The sequence below is a fragment of the Danio rerio genome, chromosome 19, assembly GCF_052040795.2.
Source record: "Danio rerio strain M-AB ecotype USA chromosome 19, GRCz13ab, whole genome shotgun sequence".
NCBI lineage: Eukaryota > Metazoa > Chordata > Actinopteri > Cypriniformes > Danionidae > Danio > Danio rerio.
In genome coordinates, this window is record NC_141039.2 from 30995954 (window position 1) to 31012727 (window position 16774).

The 16774-nt window shown below is 43.8% G+C and overlaps 1 protein-coding gene across 23 annotated transcripts in view; it reads right to left on the reverse strand.

Moving 5' to 3' along the window:
* LOC137488526 (uncharacterized) overlaps positions 1–16774 on the reverse strand; it is a 250769-nt gene that overhangs the window by 17221 nt on the left and 216774 nt on the right. For 3 of the 23 annotated variants that reach the window (XM_087295863.1, XM_087295860.1, XM_087295866.1), the window contains one exon: positions 13898–14655. The exons of 17 other annotated variants lie outside the window; for them this stretch is intronic. The gene's annotated coding sequence lies outside the window, so the exon portion shown is untranslated. Of the gene's footprint in view, positions 1–13832; positions 14656–16774 lie in introns of those variants that run through there. 3 more of the 23 variants (XR_015516885.1, XM_087295861.1, XR_015516887.1) reach the window with 2 other exon arrangements.

Consider the following 16774-nt stretch of genomic DNA (forward strand, 5'->3'; position numbering starts at 1 on the left):
GTCAGATAGTTCATTACTCCCTGTTGTTGACTGCGCCCAGAGGCACTTTTAAAGAGGCCTATGTATAAAACAGTCAGAAAGCCATAGTTACACCTTTGCCTCACTGGACTCCTAAAATAAGAGGCTTTGGTGCAAATTGCCAGACATTGAATTACTGCAGCCTTAATCCCAACACCAGAGAATCTTGGGTTTTAGTCATATAAGGGACATTATGTCACCATGCGGTTCTGAAGATATTGCTGATGGACGATTGCTGGAAATTTCCATTTACGCATTTACAATAAGATGTACTGTAAGAAGGTTACAGTACTTGAGGTATATCTATCTAATGCTATCTCATGCCAATTCTTAACAAATTTGTATTAGCCACTAAACTGACAAAATATAAAATAGTTTTGTTTTCTCCTGAGATATTCTAGATAGACTATCTATCTATCTATCTATCTATCTATCTATCTATCTATCTATCTATCTATCTATCTGTCTGTCTGTCTGTCTGTCTGTCTGTCTGTCTGTCTGTCTGTCTGTCTGTCTGTCTGTCTGTCTGTCTGTCTGTCTGTCTGTCTGTCTGTCTGTCTGTCTGTCGCTGTTTTATTGTTACGACCCTGGTCTAGGATCAAGGACGTAACATAAAAGAACACTGGACAAATAAATTCACTTTTATGAACGTTAAAGTCGGTCCGTTTATTTGTTTTGTATTGTCGTTTTCTTTTTTTTTTACACCCAAAATGTGAAGCCAAATACCCCGGAGAGGACCCACAGAAAAAAAATAAATAAACAAAAGTACACCCAAATAAAACTAAATACACCTAACAAAATAACAGAAATAAAAATACAAAAACTACTCCTACCTGCCCGACTATTAAGATAAAAACAAGAGAAAAAATTTACACAAAAAAAGCGTCCAATCTCTACTGCTTCTCACCAGGTATATGATAATTTCAATATCAACAAACAAATCAAAAACAAAGTAAAGGGAGGCACGGTTGGATAAACAACTAACAAAAGTCAAGATTTACACTGCACCAAATTGGGTCAACAAAATCAAAAATAACACGTAGCAACTTTAGAATTTTTTTTTTTAATCACACCTAAACTCTTGTTTTTCCCTGTTTTTAAAGACGCCCTGGGTCACTCCAGCTAACCCCAGGTTCCCCTTCGGTTGGGGAACTTCAGTGCCATGAATGGGAGGATTCGTATCAGAAGCCGCTTATCTGGAGAGTATTGAACGGGCCAATGAATGAAATTAATTGGCAGCGTAAGCTTGCGCAGGTGTGCGACATCTGCAATCATCTCAGCATATAAGCACACCTGAAGCCAGCAGACGCCATCCTTTTCGCTTCAGATCCTTTCTGAGTGAGTCGATGAGGGTTCCTCTTGCTGATCAGCACTTCAGAGCGAACGAGTGTGTCTCCCGGTCCAGAGTGGGTCTTCGCGGTGGCAGACGGTCGAGCTGGGTTACTCCCTTGCCTGCGGTTCTTTGGGTCCGGTCCTCCAGAGCGGTGCGTATAGTTGCAACTTTCCTAAAAGAGCAACACAGTCGTGCAGCACGTCCTTTTCAGGATGGCGCTCCGACTGTGCGTTTCTGGATGCGGGGGTTTCCTGTCTCTGGATGATGGACACGATCACTGCATTGCATGTTTGGGGGTCCAGCATGTTAATGCGGTGCTCGCGGGCGGTTCATGTCGTCATTGCGATGCCATGACCGTTGCACAGCTAAGATCGCGGCTAACTTTCGCAAGAGAGCGAGCCACCCCAGTTGCCTCCTGTTCTAAAAAAGCAGCGGGCGCTCGGGCAGATCTGAGGGTTTCAGCGGGAGCTAATCCGCCGCCCACGGGCTCGCGGACCTCTCGCTCCTCACGGCGCTCCATCCAAGCTTCGGGTGGTGAGAGTGATCCGTCTAACCAGATGGTAGCTCTCACACTCGCTGACACCGGAGATCAGATGTCCTCCGCGGCATCGGAGGGTGGGCTTTCACTGTCCGACGAAGATCCGGACCCGCTCACCCCCTCCGGGCAGGTGAGCGCTGTCAAATCGGATCCTGAAGCGGACATGTTAGCCGTGCTTTCCCGGGCTGCTTCGGCCGTGGGGTTGGAGATGGTTTATCCCCCAGCTCCGCGGCCGGACCGACTAGATGGGTGCTACGTAGAGGACCAGAAGGCGAAGCCTTCGAAGCCTCTCGTCCCCTTCTTCCCGGAAGTGCACAGTAGGCTCACGCAGTCCTGGAGGGCACCTTTCTCTGCCCGTGCTGCGAGTGCCTCCGCCCTCACCGCCCTTGACGGCGGAGCTGCCAGGGGGTATGAGGCGATCCCGTCAGTGGAGCGCGCTATCGCGGTCAATCTTTGTCCGCGCGGCGCCTCTACGTGGCGGGGTTTGCCCCGCCTCCCGTCCAAAGCCTGTAGGTTGTCTGCCTCCCTCGGAGCCAGAGCTTATAAGGCTGCGGGCCAGGCTGCTTCTGCTTTGCACGCGATGGCCACCTACCAGCGCTACCAAGCGCAGGCGCTGGCCGAGCTGCACGAGGGCGGGTCCAACCCAAGCTTATTACATGAGCTGCGCACCGCGACCGACTATGCTCTTCGGACTACTAAGTCCGCCGCGTGTGCGCTGGGGAGGACGATGTCCACACTTGTGGTTCAGGAACGCCACCTCTGGCTAAACCTGGCCGATATGCGCGACGTTGACAAAGTTCGCTTTCTTGACTCGCCCATATCCCAGGCTGGCCTGTTCGGCGACACCGTCGGTGAATTCACCCAGGAATTCAAGGCGGTGAAAGAGCAGTCGGATGCGATGGGCAATGTCATCTATCGGCGTGGCCGTAAGCCCGCTCCGCCCGCCGAGCCATCCACCTCCGCTGTTCCTCGCCGAGGGCGCCCGCCAACGAGTGCTGCCCCGCCCCCGCCTGCGCCTCCGGCCAAGCGGGCGCGGCGTTCACCTCGAAAGCAGGCAGCCCCTCCTGCCCAGGGCGCCGTTAAGTCCGGTAAACGGACCGCGAAGCGTCCCTGAGACAGGCCATCCGGAGAAGAGGAAACTTGCTCTTTCCCCGCTGGAGGGCGGGGCCCCGATAACAACGGTACTTTTCAGTGCCACCAAAACATCAGTAAAAGAGCACTTTTTCCCTTCCCCGGATGTGACTGCACGAGTTCTGCCAGTCCGGGACGCGCTGCCTTCCGGCTCGCAGACTCTACGTGCTTCGCCAGTGGCTCACGAGCGCTGGGGGGACGGTCTCCCTTCCCTCAGCCCTCCAGCCCCCTCTCCGGAGTCAGGGTGCGGAGCCAGAGCGAATCGCTCTCCTCCAGCTTTTCCGCGGGACCCTCGTGCTTCCCGGATCAGCACACCCACTCCGCGCTGCCCCACCGCTGGTACGTCAGCGATTGTAGCGATGACTCCATTAGCGAGGGCTCTGCCTGCCTGGTTAGCGCGGGCCAGCCCCTCGCGGTGGCTCATACGCACAATCAGACTCGGTTACGCGATTCAGTTCGCGAAACGGCCCCCCAAGTTTACGGGCGTGTATTTCTCCAGGGTCAACCCCCTGTCCGCCCCTGTCTTGCGAGAGGAGATTGCTGCCCTCCTGGCGAAGGGTGCAATCGAGCCGGTTCCTCCAGCCGAGATGGAGAGTGGGTTTTACAGCCCATACTTCATCGTACCCAAAAAGAGCGGTGGGTCACGGCCAATCCTAGATCTGCGCGTTTTGAACCGCTGTCTGCACAAGCTGCCGTTCAGAATGCTCACGCAGAGGCGCATTCTCCAATGCGTTCGTCCTCGGGATTGGTTTGCAGCCATAGACCTGAAGGACGCGTATTTCCATGTCTCCATTCTTCCACGCCACCGCCAATTTCTGCGGTTTGCGTTCGAGGGTCGAGCGTGGCAGTACAAGGTCCTCCCCTTCGGGCTCTCTCTGTCTCCGCGGGTCTTCACCAAACTCGCGGAGGGTGCCCTAGCGCCCCTTCGGCTCGCGGGCATTCGCATACTCAGTTATCTCGACGACTGGCTGATTTTAGCCCACTCGCGGGAGCAATTGATTGTGCACAGGGACGAGGTGCTTCGGCATCTCCGCCTACTGGGGCTTCAGGTCAACCGAGAAAAGAGCAAACTCGCCCCCGTGCAGAGGATTTCTTTTCTCGGGATGGAGCTGGACTCGATCACCATGGTAGCGCACCTCTCCGAGGAACGCGCTCGCCTGTTGCTGAACTGTCTGAGGGAGCTCGACAGCAAACTAGTGGTCCCACTGAAGTTCTTTCAGAGGCTCCTGGGGCATATGGCATCCGCAGCCGCCGTCACGCCGCTCGGGTTGCTCCATATGAGACCACTTCAGCACTGGCTTCACGATCGGGTCCCCAGACGCGCATGGCACGCGGGCACACACCGGGTCTCGGTTACTGCGCTGTGTCGCCGTGCCCTCAGCCCTTGGAACGACCCCTCGTTCCTACAGGCCGGTGTGCCTCTAGGACAGGCGTCCAGCCATGTTGTTGTTTCAACAGACGCTTCCAACACGGGTTGGGGGGCCGTGTGTCGCGGGCATGCGGCTGCGGGCCTCTGGAAGGGTGCCCAGCTGCATTGGCATATCAATCGCCTAGAGCTGTTGGCAGTGTTCCTCGCTCTCCACCGCTTTTTACCGGTGCTGGAGCGGCAACACGTGCTGGTCAGGACGGACAGTACGGCGGCGGCGGCGTATATCAACCGCATGGGGGGTATGCGCTCTCGCCGCATGTCTCAGCTCGCCCGCCGTCTGCTCCTCTGGAGTCACCCGCGGCTGAAATCGCTGCGCGCCATTCACGTCCCAGGCACGCTCAATCGTGCAGCCGATGCGCTCTCACGACAGCTGTTACGCCCTGGAGAATGGAGACTCCACCCCGAGTCTGTTCAGCTGATATGGGCGCGATTCGGGGAGGCCCAGATCGATCTGTTTGCTTCCCCCGAGAACGCTCACTGCCAGTTGTTTTTTTCCCTGACCGAGGGCTCTCTCGGCACGGATGCACTGGCCCACAGCTGGCCTCGGGGCATGCGCAAGTATGCGTTTCCCCCAGTGAGCCTGCTCGCGCAGTTTCTGTGCAAGGTCAGGGAGGACGAGGAACAGGTTCTGCTAGTTGCGCCCCTTTGGCCCAACCGGACCTGGATATCAGAGCTCTCACTCCTCGCGACGGCCCTCCCCTGGCGGATCCCTTTGAGAGAGGACCTACTCTCTCAGGGACAGGGCACCATCTGGCACCCTCGCCCCGATCTTTGGAACCTCCACGTGTGGTCCCTAGACGCGAGGAAGACTTAGGTAACCTACCGACTGCGGTGGTTAATACCATCACTCAGGCTAGAGCCCCCTCCACGAGGCGCGCCTACGCCCTGAAGTGGAGTCTATTCACTGAATGGTGCGTCTCTCGCAGAGAAGACCCCCGAAATTGCCAGATTAGTGTTGTGCTCTCTTTCCTTCAAGAGAAGTTGGACAGCAGGCTGTCGCCCTCCACTCTCAAGGTTTACGTGGCCGCCATCTCCGCTTATCATAGCGCGGTAGCTGGCGGCACCGTGGGAAAGCATAACCTGGTCATCCAGTTCCTTAGGGGTGCTAGGCGAATTAATCCATCTCGCCCCCCTCTCATGCCCTCTTGGGATCTCGCCCTCGTTCTCACGAGTCTGCGATCCGATCCCTTTGAGCCACTCGAATCAGTATCTCTAAGATTTCTGTCCCTGAAGACAGCTCTGCTGGTTGCGTTGGCCTCCATCAAGAGGGTCGGGGACCTGGAGGCATTTTCGGTCAGTGACTCGTGCCTGGAATTCGGGCCGGATTACTCTCACGTTATCCTGAGACCCCGCCCCGGTTATGTGCCCAAGGTTCCTACCACCCCCTTTAGAGATCAGGTAGTGAACCTGCAAGCGCTGCCCCCGGAGGAGGCAGACCCAGCCCTTTCTTTACTTTGTCCAGTTCGCGCTCTGCGCATTTATGTGGACCGTACTCAGAATTTTAGATCATCTGAGCAGCTCTTTGTCTGTTATGGCGGTCGGCAGCAGGGAAGTGCCGTATCGAAACAAAGATTATCCCACTGGATTGTGGATGCCATTTCACTCGCTTATTCGAGTCGAGGTCAGCCGTGTCCCCCGGGAGTACGTGCACACTCCACTCGGAGCGTTGCATCCTCTTGGGCGCGTGCACGCGGCGCCTCTCTAACAGACATCTGTAGAGCTGCGGGCTGGGCGACACCCAACACATTTGCAAGGTTTTACAATCTGCGAGTGGAGCCGGTTTCCTCAAGGGTATTAGGTAACCCTTTGGTGATTGAGGAGACAACTCGGTAGGGTGTTGAAACACGCTTGCTGCGCCATTCTCCCTAACACGGAGGTACGTGCGCCTTTTTTATCTGTCAGTAAAGTTCCCCGTCAGGTGAGCCCTGCAGATTCCTCCGTGGCCCCCAACACTGACTCAGCGGAGGAGTCACTTGCTGGCCCACTACGTTGTAGGTCTGCCCGCTGGTCAGCCCGCGTTTTGGGTATAGGTGCCTGCTATGCGTGATCCCCACTAGGCGATCCCATATGCTTATTCCGCCACGGTTAAGTCCCCCCCCTGGGCGGACCCGTGTCTTCCCTCTCCGCTAACCATTCTTTGCTATGCGTACTCCCCCTTTTTAGGGCTAGTCCATAGGTAAATTCTGCCATCTATCCCCCCCTTGGGTAACGGATGGCCTCCGCAGCGTCCTCCCTATCGGGATTGCACGCTTCCCAACGTACTGTCGTATTTCCTAGAATTATCTAGATGCTCACGACTTCCCAAAAAATATATCTAAATCCGTAGAACTTCTGTTGAAGTAGGATAAATTAGGGCCAGGGACACGTTGGAGGACCGCGCCCCCCATGATGTGGGTGCGTCACGCTTGCTTGACTATCTCCTCATCGGGGGTGTTGGTAAGGTGCAGTCATTATGGCGCTTTCCATATTCTCCCATTCATGGCACTGAAGTTCCCCAACCGAAGGGGAACGTTCGAGGTTACAGAAGTAACCCTTCGTTCCCCGAGGAGGGGAACGGAAGTGCCATATTCCGTCGCCATAATGACTGTCCCTTAGCTGTTTGAAAGTCTCTTCAGCTTAAAAGGATGGCGTCTGCTGGCTTCAGGTGTGCTTATATGCTGAGATGATTGCAGATGTCGCACACCTGCGCAAGCTTACGCTGCCAATTAATTTCATTCATTGGCCCGTTCAATACTCTCCAGATAAGCGGCTTCTGATACGAATCCTCCCATTCATGGCACTTCCGTTCCCCTCCTCGGGGAACGAAGGGTTACTTCTGTAACCTCGAACGGCATTTCGTCTTTGTAATTAGGGCGGGGCAGATGAAAAGAGAGGGAGAGACACACACACCTGCGAATGTCTTTCTGTCTGTCTGTCTGTCTATCCATATACACACATTAAATAATAAAAAATAAAAAAAAAATTTGAATGACTGAAAGTTTTATAAAATAAAACTAACAATGTAATTTGATTACAATTTATAAAACCAAAAGCTCAAAATTACTAACATTTATGCTAAAACAAGCAAATGAATGAGTGAATGAATGAAAACCTTGATAATCACTTTTATATTGACAGTATATTTCCTAGCTATACTGACCTCGAAAATACAGACTTTTCATTTCCTCTCTGTCTTACATAATGAGACTTTAGAAGAGTCAAGCCCATACAGGAAAATTATCAAAGCTCTTTTTAATTTTTTATTTATTTATTTATTTTTTAAATATGATAATGGTCTGATCTGATTTAATAATTTATTCCAAGCAAATCTAAAAGTGCTCCCACAAGACACAGTGATTGGCTGAATGGAATCAAAATTAGTAAAACTCAACTTTAACTCTGCAGCAGTTTACTCTACAGCCTATTTTTTTTTAAAAAGTGTGTTGTTCCTTAAAATCTCAGGTGTCAAATTCAGTTCCTGGAGAGCCGCAGCTCTGCACAGTTTAGTTCAACCCTAATTAAACACACCTGATCAAACTAATTGTGTCTTTCAGGCTTGTTTGAAACCTCCGGGTAAGTCTGTTGAAGCAGGATTGGAACTAAACTTAGCGGAGCTGCGGCCCTCCAGGAACTGGATTTGACACCTGTGCTTTAAGTAAACTGCTTTGATTAAAATGTGTGCATGTGAACCTCATGATAGCAGATTTTTCTGTAAACAACTTTTATTGTTGGTTTTACAAATAAGACCTAAGACATCATTAGAAACTGTAAAGCATTTACTTTCATTTGTATTTGCAAAAAAAAAAAAAAAAAAACATCTAGGATGTGCTTTCTGAGGTCTCAGAATGACTTCAGTGAATTGAGGGAATCACAACAATGAGCATTTGCATTACTTGTGTCCAACAGCTTTTTTTTTTTTTTTTAGATTAGGCAATCGATTTTGATGGAGAAAATTGCAGCAATCTTTATCTCAGCAGTGTGTTTCTATGTATGTATTTGCATTACTGGTCTGCAATTCAGCTGTTTTTATGCACTCAATGGAACTCCTCTTTTTATGCAGTGCCTTCCCTCATTCCACACTTAACACTCCCATCTGATCACAGCTGGCAACACCCCTTTTCAAAAAGCCTTTCAAATCCGAGGTGTAAAAAAAAACAATGCTGTGAAACATGGAAAATGACAATAACACTTTACCAGCATATAAGATCATCAATAAATAATGGCAAAGATTTCAATCTGTTTCTCAACCAAAGCTGTCATATAATGACCCAAGCCAGTGTTTCCCAACCCTGTTTCTGAAGGCACACCAACAGTACACAATATCAACCTCTTCTTTTTTAAACACACCTGAATCAAATCATCAGAATATTGGAGACACAAAAACCTGAGATGAATGATTTAGATAAGAGAGACATCCAAATTATGTACTGTTGGTGTGCCTCCAGGAACAGAGTTGGGAAACACGCAACCAAATTATGTAGCCAGAGCTAAGTATGGCTGCATTTCATCTTTAAAACAAACTTACCTCTGTATGGATGGCTTTCCCGCTGTTACCAGATTGTCCAGTAGCTCAACACATACATCGGCGGAGTTGAGATGCAGAGGGGAGTTGACCACGGCAACGAAGTTCGAGTCCAGTGAAGAATGGTTCAAGAAAGCAGGTAAGACAAAATCAAAAGCCAAGAAATAAAATAAACAAGTAAATAACAGGGTGAGAATGTGGTAAAACCTGAAAACGTGGTAAAAATCAGGTGAGGGCTTTTTTTTTCTTCATTGCTTTTTAAAACACTATTGGTTGGGTTTATAGAAAGGGGAGGGGGGGGGGGGGATCAGTCGGTTGGTTAGCCAGTGAGTCAGTCAGTTGGCAGCGGCCTTTGGTGGATTTATGCGAGAACAGCAGGCTTGAATTGCAGAAATTTGAGATCTCCAAAAGCATACACAACGGCCCCTGGCGGATTCGCAAAAAAACAAACAAACAAAAAAAAAAAAAACATAGCTTCCTGGATGTATTTTGCTCTCTCCAAAAATGTATATATGGGTACATAATCAGAATGAACCTGAGTTGTCTAAAGAAGTTGTCCTTATGAGTGTTATGAGTGTGTTGTGAGTGTATCGTGCAAAAAACCAATCAGAGTCTCTTCTCCTTTTCTCTTCAAGAGAGAGTTGCAGTAATGGCAAAGCACATTTGCTATTTACAGGATGATTTTAACACTTTACTAGCAAGGAAATGAATCTGCTTGGGCGCTTTAACCTTACACTCCATCTACAGAACGAGCTTAAGTCCACCAAAGTCTCCTGAGGTGAAGGTGTGGGTGGAGGTAACAGTTTTTATATTTATATTTATTTACATTTTAATACTTGTTTTCTTATTTAAATGTATTTGCTAATATACATTCCTGTGTGTAAAAACAGGTATGTACATTTTAGGCCCACCTATTTCACGAATACACTTTTTAAATCGATTAAAAAGCTTGTGCCATTCACTTTACACCAGCTTTTAGCTGGTCAATGGTGTGGTTTATTTCAGTTGCCTCAAAATAGCAATGCACTAACAATGTATCTTAACACTCTTGCTTTTTAAACCAGTACACTCATGTGCAGAAAAATGGGTGCAAATGCATTTGCGATGTGGTGCAAGATGTGAAAATGATACCTGCATAAGGTTTAAACTAGCAAAAAAAAAAAAAAAAAAACACTAACACTTGAGTTGTGCCTAGTGTTGAATTGTGCCGAATAGGGTACAAAGATTTCAATACAACTTCTGTGTTTCTTTTGTACTGCTTTTTGTGTCCTTTTAAAGCTTGGACCCTGTAGTTTCCATTTAATGTAACTGCATGAAAAAGAACAATAAGGCTATAGTTCCTAGTATGAAGAAATTGAAGAAATAAAGTCATAATTGTTTGACATAACCCGGGGGTGAGTAAATCATTACAGAATTTTCATGAAAATTTGTTTTCTCTTGTTTCGAATCTTTATGAGATTGTTGAAGAGCAGCAGGGATGGGCAGTGTTTATGATACATGCATCTTAAATACGTAGTATTTTGTGATTTGTATTCGATAGGGTTTATGAAAATGGGTTAAAAGTTTGTATCAAAATACTTTAGTGTCTTGTATTTTGTAGTTTCAAAACACTGTAAAATACGTTGTTAGTCTGCATAAAATGATCATGAAAATGCAGCCTCAGATTGGAGCTTTCCCATTTATTTTTCTGGACTTGAGATTAGAACAGAAAATGTATTTATATTGAAGAAGGTGATCAATGCTTAGAGTATGAACAGATGATGCATCACATCAGCGATACCTACAATACTACTGACGGTTCAAATTTCCAGTAGAATAGTTAATGAAGAGGAAGGATGTCTGCCTAAAGATGTCAAAGCGAGACAATGTGAAATATATATTTATTACTAATATTTATTACTTATAGATATCTACTCAAGTACATTAAGAGCTGATGTGAACGAGGTGGAAGATAATCTGTTAAAACTGCTCAGAGAAAAGCTGTTGCTATCAAATATAGTTTACTTCATGTTTAACAGTCTTTAACATCTTTTTCAAATCTGAATTATTGACATACTCTTATTAAATGACAACTTATTTACATTATGGGATGTTTTTTATAAGTTGTTTACATTTGAAGACTTTTTATTAAAAGACAAGTGTTACACACAAACTGTTTTCTATGGAATGCAAAAACTTTAAAGCTTAATATCTCAAAATCATTCAGGACACAGATAGAACATTATTTTCCAAGATGACGATTTGTGTCTGCTGCATTTTGTAGTTTATTTTGATACACCTAAAAAGGAGATATTTGGTATTTTATTTTACAATAAATTTCAATGTATTTCGCTCATCCCTGGAAAGCAGAAGTCACTGAATTCCGTAGTAAGGGATGGAAATATATTCTTCAAAACATCTTATATTGTGGATTACACCAAGTCATAAGTAAATTATGATAACTGAAATATTTGGGTAAACAATCTCTGTAATTAAGAAAAGGAAATGTGTAGAAAATATCAAATACTTTGTGTTTCTGCACAACATGTATTGTTTTGCTGACCCAAATTACATTCACCAAAAGAATCCAATAAAGTACATCTTGAAATAAGTTATTCAAACACTTTTTCATAGCTCTATTGTCTAAGCACTGTATAGTAAATTATCTTTGCCTCCACAGGCCTTTGATGTGAATGTCAGGACTATAAAGGCCATAAACACCTGCCTCACGAATATGCAAAGTAAAAACATGTCATGCCATCATCTTCATTGACCTCTCCGGCGCTCGTTTTTTCCTGTCCTCGTCCGTATGCGACCGCTCTGTGTGAAAGGCGGTAATTTGATCATTTGACATATGCCGCTGTCAGCTGATGTTTTCTCCTGTCTTTCAGAGCGAGTGCCTTGCATTTATCTTCTCGCATGAGCCTGACCTCGTCTCTCAACCTGTTGTCTTCTACCCCTTCATAATTACCCGAGCAGGGGGGCGAAGCTGGCGTTTCACGCGGCTGCCTCTCTGAGTTTAACAGAGCGTGAATGAGTTTTTAAATGCGTGTTATTTAAGTGCACACGTTTACCTCAGTGTGTGATTTGACCATGGTTTCGGTGGTGTTTCTGTGTACCTGAAGCCTCAAAAATGACACCAAGGCTCTTTGGAATAACAGATATCTGGCAACACACTATTAATACTCCACACAATCTAAAAACTTCACATAAAATTAGTTTCAGTGGAAATAAAATAAAATAAATTAAATAAAAGTAATTATTTTTCCTTCGGCTTTGTCGCTTATTTGTCAGGGGTCGACACAGCAGAATGAACCGCCAACTATTCCAGCAAATGTTTTACGCAGCGGATGCCCTTCCAGCTGCAAACTGGGAAACACTCATACACTCTTGCATTTAGTTTATTCAAATCACCTATTGGACATTGAGGAAAAACAGAGCACTGGAGGAAACCAACCCACGCAAACATAAGGAGAACATGCAAACTCCACCCGGAAAAGCCAACTGGCCCAGCAGGGACTCGAACCAGCGACCTTCTTGCTGTAAGATGACAGTGCTAACCACTGAGCCACCGTGCCGCCCATAAATCAAATAAAGTAAAAGGGCATCTCGGTGGTGCAATGGGTAGCACGATTGCCTCACAGGAAGAAGGTTGCTGGTTCGAGCCCCGGTTGGGTCAGTTGGTATTTTTGTGTGGAGTTTGCATGTTCTCCCCATGTTTTCGTGGGTTTCCTTCGGTACTATAAGTGAATTCCTATAGGTGAATTGAATTAGCTAAATTGGCCATAGTGTATGTATGGGAATGCGTGTATGGGTGTTTCCCAGTGTTGGGTTGCGGCTAGAAGGGCATCCGCTTCGTAAAACATATGCTGGATAAGTTTGTGGTTAATTCTAATGTGACAACCCCTGATTAAAAGGCACTAAGCATAAACGAAGATAAATGGATGAAAATGAAGCGAAACAAAATGAAACAAAAAAGAAAACAAACAAAAAAATGAAAAGAAATGAGATAAAATAAACAAAAAATATAAAACAAAACAACATTAAATAAACACAATTAAATAATACTATAAAAATTGTAAAACTATATATATATATATATATATATATATATATATATATATATATATATATATATATATATATATATATATATATATATATATATATATATATATATATATGTATATGTATATATATATATATATATATATATATATATATATATATATATATATATATATATACAGTTGAAGTCAGAATTATTAGCCCCCCTGAATTATTAGCGCTGCTGTTTATTTTTTTCCCCAATTTCTGTTTAATGGAGGGCAGATTGTTTCAGCACATTTCTAAGCATAATAGTTTTAAAAACCTATTTCTAATAACTGATTTATTTTATCTTTGTCATGATGACAGTAAATAATATTTTACTTGATATTTTTAAGACACTTCTATACAGCTTAAAGTGACATTTAAAGGTTTAACTAGGTTATTAAGGTGAACTAGGCAGGTTAGGGTAATTAGCCAAGTTATTGTATAACGATGGTTTGTTCTGTAGACTCTCGGAAAAAAAATTAGCTTAAAGGGGCTAATAATTTTGTCCCAAAAATACTTTTTAAAAAATTCAAAACTGCTTTTATTCTAGCCAAAATAAAACAAATAAGACTTTTTCTAGAAGAAAAAATATTATCAGACACACTGTGAAAATTTCCTTGCTCTGTCAAACTTCATTTGGGAAATATTTAAAAAAGAAGAAAAAAATAAAAACGGGGCTAATAATTCTGACTTCAACTGTATATATATATATATATATATATATATATGTGTGTGTGTGTATTTAAAAAAAATAAATTATGACTATGAAGCAAATGACCAATAAATGAAGACACTTTCACAAGATTCTGTGGATACAAAACATCGCCACATGCATGTTTTTTTTTTCAGCCTTTGGGAGAGAACCGCCAGTTTACAAACAAAAAAATATATTTTTATTTATTTTTTGCAAGGCCAAATGAAGTGTTTTTGCTTTTGAAATGTAACAAACAGCATCTTAATGATGTGACAGCAACAACACTAATGCAATACCTGAAAAACTGCATTCTTTCTTTGAGGAGACATTTGGCTGACATTATGCAAATATTTTCACAAAACGAAATATGAGAGAGAATACAATAAATAAAAAGTCTCATTTATTTTAAACAAATGACAGCTGATTATATATGTTACTTATATATATTGCAAATATGTTCAAACAGTTTTCAGATGTCCAGATACTTTTGGAGCCACTGCATGCTTTGCAAATGAGTTGGCTTCAGTGAACCAGAAAACCAAGGCTTATATAATCAGAGAAAATGTAATAATTATGCGCATGGAAAATCAGTTCGTGAAGACATAAACACAACATTTGGCTGCCAAAGAGCTGGCTATATTAATAATTCAATGTTCAGACCTGTTCTGCCCCACGTCGGTTGAAAGAGCAGTCAAATCAATGAAGATAAACAGAATTAGATATGGGGGATATAAAAGTATATGTGTACCGTGACTTGGCTTAAATTCATAAGGACAGGAAATGCCATATTCCTGTGGGAAATCTCCAGCCGATCAGTAGCAATCCCAGTCCCAGAGGAACGGATGCGCTTTCCATTTGGATGTGATCCCTGTGATTCTGCATTTCTCAGCGCATTGAATTCCCATCAGGCATCACGTCTGGACGCTGGTTCATAGCTCTTTACAAACGCGCAGCACATCCACAGCAGAGACAAGGAGAAAATACAGAAATGTGATCAGAATAAACGGTCTCTGCTTGGTGTTTGTCAAGTTTAGCAATGATCTCATCAACCTCGACAGCGTGAAATCACCTATTGTGCAAGTACCTTGAGCTAAACACATGCTAAAACAGCTGTAAAGAATGTGTTGTTTACAAACATACTGTACACCTGAACTGTATCACATTGAGGAAAAATGCCTCTTGTATTGAATCACTGTGTAAATGTATTATTATTGTCAAATATTTTTAATGTAATTTTAACTAGAATAGTGTACATTAGTAATTTACTGTAAAAACTACTGTGTAAAAACATAATAATAATAACAATAAAATAATATTTTCTTTATTATTATTATTATTATTATTATTATATTTATCCATTAATTTTCTTTTCGGCTTAGTCTCTTTATTAATCTGGGGTTGCCACAGCGGAATGAACTGGCAACTTATCCAGCAAATGTTTTATGCAGCGAGTGCCCTTCCAGCTGCAACCCATCACTGGGAAATATCCATACACTCTCATTCACACACATACACTATGGACAATTTTAGCTCATCTAATTCACCTGTAGCATATGTCTTTGGACTTGTGGGGGAAACCGGAGCACCTGGAGAAAACCCACAAGGGGAGAACATGCAAACTCCACACAAAAACGCCAACTGACCAAGGCGAAGCTCGAACCAGCGACCTTCATGCTGTGAGGGGATCGTGCTACCCACTGCGCCACCGTGCAGCCTATTATTATTATTATTATTTTTATTATTATTATTATTATTATACGTGTTTTTACTATTATTATTGTTATATTATTATTATTAATATTATTATATGTGTTATTATTATTACTATTATTATTATTATTATTATTAGTAGTAGAAGTAGTAGTAGTATTGCTATTATTTTTATTATTTGTGTAATTATTCATATTATTATTTATTTATTTATTTTTATTTAATTTTTTTGTTTTTACCAGGTTCCAAAGTAAGAACTGCTTGATGAATAAATTAAAAAACCAAACAACCAACCAGCTAACCAATGAACAAACAAATTAAATATGGTTAACTAATAAGAACTTTATTTTTTATGCCTTTCATTGATTCAGACTGCATGTTTCACTACCAAAATGTACTATAGAACAAAACAAACCTCATGGATAGATTTGTACTTCCATCCAAACCTGATTCCTGAGGTTTGTGCCTGTTTAGAAAGATATTTATTCCACCTAATCTCAATACCCTAAACACTAGAACCAATTCCTGAAATAAATTCAGCTCATCAACTCGGCAATCAAGTTGTATTTCAATCGACTTTAAGAAGTTAAGAGAGGATTACCAATGATATTTGCTTTCCATAGAAAAGCAAGAAATCATGTCGCAAAGAAAATGTATTTCGGGAATAACATTCCAAAAAATATATAAAACACACGCACACACAAAGGCCGATAAGCATAAAATCAAATCCAATGCCACTCCACTTTTATTGCATTTGGCTCTGTGAAAAAGCTCCATGGGGTTTTGTCTGGGGAAAAAATAAGGAGCCCGCAGTACAAAACTCACAGGCTGCAATGCAAGGCCACTCCATGTGCACACATTTGAATGGGAGCCTCAATTTGAGCCACTTACAAATCAAAAGCAGAGAGTCTAGTCTCCAGCAAGGCCAGGAAAGCTCTATGCATCCAAATTGCTTTGAGAGGAAGGGAGCATCTGGTCCATTGAAATCAACTTAATGCATGTTTGCCAAAGGGACCGTCTGGCAAAATAGTGCTTTTTTTTTTTGGTAAAGTCCTCTTCTATCCCCCTCCTCTTGCACCTCTCTCCCCTTCTTTCAGTGCTTTGGAAAGGGTTATATGAAAAGGCATGTACGCTGATGAAAATGAAGCTTTTATATTGAGAGATGGAGATGGAGCGGACAGAATTCGAATGGTCACGATCTATCAAAGGACTCACGCTGAGGGACAAAGTGCAACCTCGCATTTCAGGCCACCCCCTTCCAAAAAGTGATGCTGACAGCTGTCCATAGTTGAGGTCAGATTTCAGGGGCAAAGGTCATTGCTGAATCAAAAGTCTTCCCTGAAGGT